The sequence below is a fragment of the Mobula birostris genome, chromosome 2 (assembly GCF_030028105.1).
Source record: "Mobula birostris isolate sMobBir1 chromosome 2, sMobBir1.hap1, whole genome shotgun sequence".
NCBI classification, from domain to species: Eukaryota; Metazoa; Chordata; class Chondrichthyes; order Myliobatiformes; family Myliobatidae; genus Mobula; species Mobula birostris.
The window spans coordinates 97,163,431-97,173,710 of NC_092371.1; positions in this window are offsets into that span (position 1 = coordinate 97,163,431).

A 10,280-nucleotide genomic window follows, 5' to 3' on the forward strand; every position below is an offset into this window, starting at 1 on the left:
GAACATTGGCCAACTAGCAGGAGAAAAGCGTGAGGATAATCTTTTCTGGCTGGCTACCGGTGACTAGTGGTGTTCTGCAAGGATCGGTGTTGAGTCTGCTACGTCACATGCTAAAGGTTAATGATCTGGATGACGGGATTTATGGATTTGTGGCCACATTTGCGGATGATGCAAAGGTAGGTGGGGGAGTGGACGGCGTTGAGGCAGTAGGAGTCCCCAGAATGATCTTGACGGATCAGGTGAATGGGCAAAGAAGTGTCAGATGGAATACAGTGTAGGAAATTGTATGGTCGTGCACTACGGTAGAAGGAATACAGGTAGACAGGGACCGAATTAAGAAGTCGGAGGTGCAAGGGGACTTAGAAGTCCTCGTGCAGGATTCCCTAAATGTTAACTTGCAGGGAAAAACAAGGTTAGTATTCATTTCGAGATGAGTAGAATATAAAAGCAAGGATGTAATTCTAAGGTTTTAAAAAGCATTAGCCAGACCAGATTTAGAGTATTGTGAGCGGTTTTGGGCCACATATCTAAGAAAGGATGTGCTGGCATTGGAGAGGGACCAGAAGAGGTTTACAGGAATGATCCCGTCAATGAAAGAGATGAAGTATGAGGAACATTTGTTGGTCCCGGGCTTGTACACGCTGCAGTTTAGAAGAATGGGGCGGGGGTGCGGGGAGGGGATGAGGTCTCATTTTAACCTATCGAATACTGAAAGAACTAGATTGAGTGGAAGTGGGAGGATGCTCCCTATAGTGGGAGAGTCTAGACCTGAGAGAAAAATCTTTGAATATAAGGACAGCCCTTTAGAACAGAGATAATGAGCATTTTATTTATCCAGAAAGTGGTGAATCTGTGGAATTTATTACCAAAGGAGGCTGTGGAGACCAAATCTTTGGTTATATTTAGAACGGAGTTTTATAGTTTCTTGATTATTAATGACATAAAAGGTTATGGGGAGAAGTCAGGAGAATGGGCTTGAGAGAAAATATACCAGCGATGATCAAATGACGGAGCAGACCCGTTGGGTCGAATTCCCTAATTATTTTCCTATATTTTACGGTCTTAAGGAAATAGACATTCTCTATTGCACTTCCTTAACATTCGCAGCTCTGCTCTTGTCCCCAATAAGCTCTGGGTTCACGATAAAGTTTGTTGTTAGTAAACTATTTACATGTATATGGTCAAACATAACAACGTTCTAGGAGACCAAGGTGCACAACAGAGCAAGTATAATTCACACACAAAATAGTGATATTATCAGAAATAAATTTTTAAAACATAACAAAATATATTCCAGATGATTGGCATACAGATGCTTCATACAAGAACTTGCTGGCTTTAAACAGGACTTCACCTCGGCTGTCTAATACAAAACCTCACTGCTGTGAATATAACTTTTAATAAAAACTCGCTAACAGCACGAAGCATTTATTCACGAAGTTATTTTAAAAAATGTTATTGCCATTAACTCGGGTTGTTTTGAAGATACTTTTCAGCTAAAATAAGTAATCGTACCAAGCAAACAGGATGCATATATGCTAGTTTTCTGCCTCCAGTATTCTAAAAATGAAGTGGGAAGCGTTCTGTAAACGGGATCGAAGCATCAGTGTTGATAATATTATTTCAAGGTTCAAACCGGAAAAAAGCAAACAAAATCAAAAGGTGATTATGCCCCCCTCCCACCAAATATTTACTTACTGTTGAAATTCAGTTTGGTTCGTCTCCCAAAGGTGAATAAGCTTTTGCCCCAGCCACCACAGTAATAATCGGCGGGCCATTCCATTGCACGTTGGTGATGGTTAAAAGCATTTGGTTGCTCGATGAGTCCGTGGAAACGGCGAATCGATCTGGAATTCCCGATCTTCTCCTGGAGCTTCCATACCACACAAAAGTGGAGCGCTGCCGAGTTCTGCATGTACCAGCTCCTGTAGTAGCTGCCGATGCTACCCCCTGACATGGTACAAATGATTTTCACGGTTCTACCCGGAGACGCCGATACAGACGGAGACTGAGTCAAAGTCATCTCCGCGTTTGCAGCTGGCGAAAATAACAACTCCGAGGTCATGGAAGGTGTGTGTCCAGATGTCGGTTTATGATGTTGAGAGCTCAATTCTGCTGCAGTATAAGACGGTCGGGTCCGATGCTGATCTGTGACTTTGATAACGGATTATTTTGGGACTGACGATTTACCTTATCTGCCAGAACCGTCTGAATACTACCACCGTGACATTAATGCCAAAAAAAAGAGATTCGGAAAGAGTCTAGGTTACTGGAACCTGCACTAGTCTTTGTTTAAGGAACTATTTCCCTTTATTACTTTTAAAGTTTGAAACCCTCTTCCAAGTACTTCATAAGTTCTTTAATCACTTCATCTCAGATTCGATCATTCATTTATCCCGTCTGCAACGTACAGCCATTTGAAACATAAATGCTGATATTTCATTCATTTCTATATAATCTGGACCCATAGTGTAAACATTTAAAGCCCAACTCGTTTTTAATGACTTCTCGCTGCGCCACAGACAAATCCATTAAATGCACGCTGATGTCCTTTTATGTAAGTGAATTTCATATTCCAGATTAGCTCTAACCACGGAAGTGTCCCTCTCTGGTGTAATTTTCCTCAGTTTCTACTTCAGTCATTCCAAGTTACATGCCACGTCCCAATTCCCATTTATTGTCCAACTGCGCAGCAGCTTGATATTCATATATTCATATATGCCAAAATTCATTGGCATTCATAGCAAGAGGATTCGAGTACAGGAGCAGGGAGGTACTACTGCAGTTGTACAAGGCCTTGGTGAGACCACACCTGGAGTATTGTGTGCAGTTTTGGTCCCCTAATCTGAGGAAAGACATTCTTGCCATAGAGGGAGTACAAAGAAGGTTCACCAGATTGATTCCTGGGATGGCAGGACTTTCATATGATGAAAGACTGGATTGACTAGGCTTATACTCGTTGGAATTTAGAAGATTGAGGGAGGATCTTATTGAAACGTATAAAATTCTAAAGGGATTGGACAGGCTTGATGTAGGACGATTGTTCCCGATGTTGGGGAAGACCAGAACGAGGGGTCACAGTTTCAGGATAAAGGGGAAACCTTTTAGGACCGAGATGAGGAAAAACTTCTTCACACAGAGAGTGGTGAATCTGTGAAATTCTCTGCTACAGGAAACAGTTGAGGCCAGTTCATTGGCTATATTTAAGAGGGACTTAGATATGGCCCTTGTGGCTAAAGGGATCAGGGGGTATGGAGTGAAGGCAGTGTCACGTACCCCGTGACGGGAATAAAGAACCAGCAGAGATGGAAAGCACTTTGGAGTCTACTTTTGTTATAAACTAATAATATTTATTAGTAACTACGCAATACATTAATATGAATGTAAATAAATCAACCAGGTTAGCAATGATTATATATGTAAGTAAGTAAATCAATCAGTGTGGAAATATACGTATGAAAAACCAAGCTTCTTCAAGTCGAGGGTAAAAAGATACAGCACAGTCTTACGATGTTGAGTAAAGTTCAGTTCAGTTCAGTTCTGTTCGTGGTATTTAGTTGAATCGCGATGGGGAGAGAGAGAGAGAGAGAGAGAGAGAGAGAGAGAGAGAGAGAGAGAGAGAGAGAGAGCGAGTTGAGTCTTCAGGTGAACTGATGCCGTCGATCCTCTTGTCGTCGTCCGAAATCCTTCACAAGTCACCGACTGTGACTTTAACAAGGGGGACCGGCTTTCCTGTGGTGGAGCTATCACCACGGCAACGGTGGACACATAGACAGCTCCCCACCAGTCAACCCTTTCTCCTTCACTGGTGGAGCAATTGGATCGATCCGCCTGATCGATCCTCCAAAACCCACTTTTTCTGCGGGCACAACAATGCTTGTTCCGTGTCCAGATCATGTGTGTCAGGTCTGTATCATCTGACCTCCTATTTCTCTCACCGTGCTGAGCATCACCTGTCATTCAAAGAATCCCAGCAAGCAGATCTGCTCTTGAAAGTAACAGCAATAATGTGCTGTCGGTCACCATTGCAACTTTCGAGCTGCTCGGTGCTGTCTCCAAAGTAAAAATCCAAAGCTACCTCCCGTGCCCTAACGTGACAGTCCAACCGTCAATCTTCGTCTCTCTCTCTCTTTTCAAAACAAACCATCTGTGATAAATAACTATCTCTCTCTCTTCAATCAGTTAATAGGGGTATTCCTGGATTCCCTCACAGCAGGTACAGGGTTCTGAGTTGGATGATCAGCCATGATCATACTGAATGGCGGTGCTGGCTCGAAGGGCCGAATGGCCTACTCCTGCACCTATTTTCTATGTTTCTCGGTTTCTATATTATTTCTGTATTTGAATTCTTGGGTTTTTTCTGCACTCTAGAAACATTACCCATAGCTCACCCATTCAGAGTCTCAATATTCCTCTGGAGCTTTTTGACTTCCTTTTCGCAATTTAATTACCTATTTGTCTTCTTGTCATCAGTGAACTGGAAGGATCTGAAGTCTTTCACAGAATCTTAGATATATCATTCTAGAGAATCGTCTCTTTATGTCTGCACTTCAGTTTTTGCCAGGCAATCAGTTTTCTATCCATGCCAGTACGTTATCACCTATTATTCTGCCCTCACTCAAGTGTTCTCCCCGCTTCCTTAACCTAGACAGACAGAGAACTCCATTCCCGGAGGAGCTGTAGTTAGAGACGGTTTTATCATTCACTAACGCGTTACAGTACGCAGATGTAAAAGGACAGTTAATCTCGGCGTTCCTGCGAAAGGCAGATTCAAATATTGACTGAAATTCCTGCGATTTCTAATAAGTGTCTCTAATGAAGGGATGAGCATACAAGCGATTATATAATGGCCGAGCTGATGACGAAAGCTACCGACCTTGCATTATTCTGGAAAGCGATAATAACAAGCATATGACAACACACATCAACGTTGCTGGAGAACGCACGTTTCAGGCCGAGACCCTTCGTCAGGACTAATATCCTCTGGGTTCCCCCCTCCCCTTGTCTTTCTCCCTGGACCTCCTGACCCATGATCCTCTCATATCCCCTTTGCCAATCACCTGTCCAGCTCTTGGCTCCATCTCTCCCTCTCCTGTCTTCTCCCATCATTTTGGATCTCCCCCTCCCCCTCCACTTTCAAATCTCTTACTAACTCTTCCTTCAGTTAGTCCTGACGAAGGGTCTCGGCCTGAAACGTCGACTGTACCTCTTCCTAAAGATGCTGCCTGGCCTGCTGCGTTCACCAGCAACTTTGATGTGTGTTGCTTGAATTTCCAGCATCTGCAGAATTCCTGCTGTTTGCGTTTTTATAACATGCATATGACTTCTTAGTTTTGGAAGAAATGATCTCATTTCCGATCCACAATATAAACCATTACAGAGGCAGCAATAGCTCTTGGATGTTCCCAGGTTTAGATATTTCAAAGAAAGACGGGGAGGCAGTTAAAAGATGTGGAGGAGTGGCATTGCCAATCAGGGAGAGTATCGCAGCTACAGAAAGGTAGGATGTCGTGGAGAGATTGTTTATGGAGTCACTGTGGGTGGGATCAGAAATAAGAGCGGTTGTAATCACTGGGAGTGTTCTGCAGCGCACCCCAGCCCCAACAGGAACATCGAGGAATAGGTCGGCAGGTCGATTTTAGAAAGTTGCAAACACACACATTTCTCTAATAATGATTGGCACAGCCTACATGCAAAAGATTTGGACAGGACAGAATTTGATAGGTGCGCCCAAGAAGGATTCCTGAATATGTGGATAGGCCAACTAGAAGAGAGGCCTTACTGGATCTAGAGCTAGCCAATAGAACAGGTCAGGTGTCAGATTGCTCGTGGGTGATCACAACTCCCTGATTTACCATAGCCTTGGAGAGGGATAAGAGCAGACGGCATTGAAGGAGAGGGAATTATGATGCTGTTAGGCAGGAACTTGTGAGCAGAAATTGGGAACTAATGTACGCCGGGAAATGAAGATGGGAATGTGGACGTTGTGTAGGGAGCACGAATGGGGATCTGGGTAGGGTTCTCCCAATTGGACATAGATGGTAGTCTGAAGGAAGCATGGTTGACAAGAGATGTGAAGCATCCCGTCAAGAGGATAAAAGAAGATCACTTAATGTTTATGAAGCAAAGATCAGATAGGGCTCTAGACAGATACAAAGTAGTTAGGAAGGAGCTGAGGAATGGATTTAGGTGAGCTAGGAGGGATTGGCTAGTATGATTAAGGAAAACCTCAAGACGCTCTACAGGAAGGCGAAGAACAGAGGGATGAATAGATTGAGTAAAACAAAAGGAACCATGTGCTTGGAGTCGGAGGAGATTGAGGAGGTATTTAATGAATAGTTTTCTTCAGTATTCACCACTTGCGTATGGACAGCATAAAACAGGCTGACATGTATAGAACATGTGACGGTAAGAAAGAGGATATTCTCGAACTTTTGAAAAAAATACATAAGCCCCTGAGGCCAAATGGGGTATACCCTGGTTACTATGGGAAGCGAGGGAAGGGAATGTTCTCTCTTGGTGATATCTGTCAGTAGCCACTGGAAATGTACCAGAAGATTGGAGGGTCTCAAACGTTATAACTTTGTTGAAGAAAGGGATTAGAGATAACCCTGGGAATTATAGACCAGTGAGCATCATGTCAGTGGTGGTCAAACTTTGAAAATGATTCTTAAAGGCAGGATCTGGGAGCATTTGGAGAAGCATACTCTGATTACATACAACACGGCTTTGTGAGTTACAGTTCAGGTCTCACGAACCTGATTGACTTTTTCGGGAAAGTGACTCAACAAATTGATAAAAGTAGAGCGGTAGATGTGACGTACATGGATGTTAGTAAGTCGTTCCTATATTGTGTGCTGCTTGGGACACCTTCCTACCTTCAGCAAAGATGTCAACAAAATTGAAAGAGTACCAGTGGATGTGGTATATTTGGATTTTCAAAAGGCTTTTGACAAGGCCCCACACAGGAGATTAGTGTGCAAACTTAAAGCACACGGTATTGGGGGTAAGGTATTGATGTGGATAGAGAATTGGTTGGCAGACAGGAGGCAAAGAGTGGGAATAAACGGGACCTTTTTAGAATGGCAGGCAGTGACTAGTGGGGTACCGCAAGGCTCAGTGCTGGGACCCCAGTTCTGTACAATATATATTAATGACTTGGATGAGGGAATTAAATGCAGCATCTCCAAGTTTGCGGATGACACGAAGCTGGGCGGCAGTGTTAGCTGTGAGGAAGATGCTAAGAGGACGCAGGGTGACTTGGATAGGTTAGGTGAGTGGGCAAATTCATGGCAGATGCAATTTAATGTGGATAAATGTGAGGTTATCCACTTCGGTGGCAAAAACAGGAAAACAGATTACTATCTGAATGGTGGCTGATTGGGAAAAGGGGAGGTGCAAAGAGAACTGGGTGTCATTATACACCAGTCATTGAAAGTGGGCATGCAGGTACAGCAGGCAGTGAAAAAGGCGAATGGGATGCTAGCATTCAAAGCAAGAGGATTCGAGTACAGGAGCAGGGAGGTACTACTGCAGTTGTACAAGAACTTGGTGAGACCACACCTGGAGTATTGTGTGCAGTTTTGGTCCCCTAATCTGAGGAAAGACATCCTTGCCATAGAAGGGAGTACAAAGAAGGTGCACCAGATTGATTCCTGGGATGGCAGGACTTTCAATTGATGAAAGACTGGATCGACTAGGCTTATACTCGTTGGAATTTAGAAGATTGAAGGGGGATCTTATTGAAACGTATAAAATCCTAAGGCATTGGGCAGGCTAGATGCGGGAAGTTTGTTCCCGATGTTGGGGAAGTGCAGAACGCGGGGTTACAGTTTGTGGATAAAGGGGAAGCCTTTTAGGACCGAGATGAGGAAAAAACTTCTTCACACATTTAAGAAACTCTTAGGCCAATGGAGGAAAGAAAAATGGCGGATTACGTGGGAGGGAATGGTTAGACTGATTTTGGATTAAGTTAAAAGGTCGGCACAACATCGTGGGCAAAAGGCTTTTCTTTGCTTTCATACTAACAGCGTCTATTTACATATTTCTATGCATATATTACCTCTCCCTTATGCGGGAAGCTAAATCTATGAGCTGACCCACAGCCTGAAATGTATTGTTAAGGAAAATGCTCCTGTGATCCATCCCCAAAAGGATTTGGATCGGCTGTCATTTTTTTCATGGAAATGCCAACACTTTTCGATATTGTTACTGGGAGAATTCAATCCAGCTGCCCGAGCTCCATCTGCATTACCCATCGGTTCTATTTCCTGACGCTCCAAGTGTTGAGCAATGGAGTTGGAACTTACTGCACTATTTGACTTTTCCTTCGGGCCATACGCTTGAATGCGATTGTGAAGATGTTAGATAAAAAAGGAAGCCATGCATACATTAGATTTTATCCATTCCTGTTTATTTTTCTTTAAATCGTTTAAAAATTTAGTTACTGTTTGATTTTTTAATTGTTAAATGTATCTTAAGGATTTTAAACGTGTCTGAATGACAGAAAAAGATCAGAAATGTTGAATGAATGTTTGATAGTTTGAAATCAGCCAGGCCCTTTGACGAAAATCTTCAAGTACAGTTCGAAGGACGGGCTGTATTCTAGTCATTTTATCGTACGATCTGCCACACAAACTGCATTCGTCCACCTGTCGTGCGGTAACTGAAATGCTTCGCGCACATAGTCTTTGTTGACGCGCAACTGGAATTTTCTTTGATATAATATGATTTTAAAGTACTGCGCAGTTCAGAGGCCGCGTAAGCATGTCCTGCTCAGAACAATGCTTGGCCTGTGCAGCTGTAAAAAAAGATACAGGGAACGCCTTAGGCCAAGGATATCGACCTTCCATATTCAGAGAAGGCAAGTCCAACGGCCTCAGTCTAGAGTGATTAATGAAGACAACGTAATATTATTTTCCCAAATACAATAACCCTTTTATGAATTTTAATAATTGTTTGCAAACTTGCTCTTGCTGTTCTTTTCTTATCGAGATAAAGGCACTTGTATAACCAGTTAGAAAGACATGACTACAATCCGTATTCTCATCTGCATGAACCTTATATTTTACGTTATTTATTGGACTGAAAGTCGTTTATTTTATGTTTAGGATACCGTTTTCGCGACCTACCTACGATGGCCAAAGTGCTCTACATTTCATACTGAAAGCTATAGAACACAGAACATGGAATAATACAGCACATTAAAGGCCCTTTAGCCCACATTGTGGTGCAGACCCTAAACCCTGCCTCCCATATAACCCCCACCTTAAATTCCTCCATATACCTGTCTAGTAGTCTCTTAAATTTTACTAGTGTATCTGCCTCCACCACTGACTCAGGCAGTGTATTTCACGCACCAACCACTCTCTGAGTAAAAAACCTTCCTCTAACATCCCCCTTGAACTTCCCACCTCTTACCTTAATGCCATGTCCACTCGTATTGAGCAGTGGTGCCGTGGTGAAAAGCCGCTGGCTATCCACTCTATCTATTCCTCTTAATATCTTGTATAGCTCTATCATGTCTCCTATCATCCTCCTTCTCTCTGAAGAGTAAAGCCGTAGCTCCCTTAATCTCTGATCATAATTCATACTCTCTAAACCAGGCAGCAACCTGGTAAATCTCCACTGTACCTATTCCAATGCTTCCACATCCTTCCTATAGTGAGGCGACCAGAACTGGACACAGTACTCCAAGTGTGGCCTAACCAGAGTTTTATAGAGCTTCATCATTACATCGCGACTCTTAAACTCTATCCCTCGACTTATGAAAGCTAACACCCCATAAGCTTTCTTAACTACCCTATCTACCTGTGAGGCAACTTTCAGGGATCTGTTGACATGTACCCCCAGATCCCTCTGCTCCTCCACACTACCAGGTATCCGGCCATTTACTTTGTACTCTGCCTTGGAGTTTGTCCTTCCAAAGTGTACCACCTCACACTTCTCCGGGTTGAACTCCATCTGCCAGTTCTCAGCCCACTTCTGCAACCTATCAATATCTCTCTGCAGTCTTCGACAATCCTCTACACTATCCACAACACCACCAACTTTTGAGTCATCTGCAAACTTGCCAACCCACCCTTCTACCCCCACATCCAGGTCGTTAATAAAAATCAGGAAAAGGAGAGGTCCCAGAACCGATCCTTGTGGGACACCACTAGTCATAACCCTCCAATCCGAATGTACTCCCTCCACCCCGACCCTCTGCTTTCTGAAAGCCAGTCAATTCCGAATCCACCTGGCCAAACTTCCCTGGATCTCATGCCTTCTGACTTTCT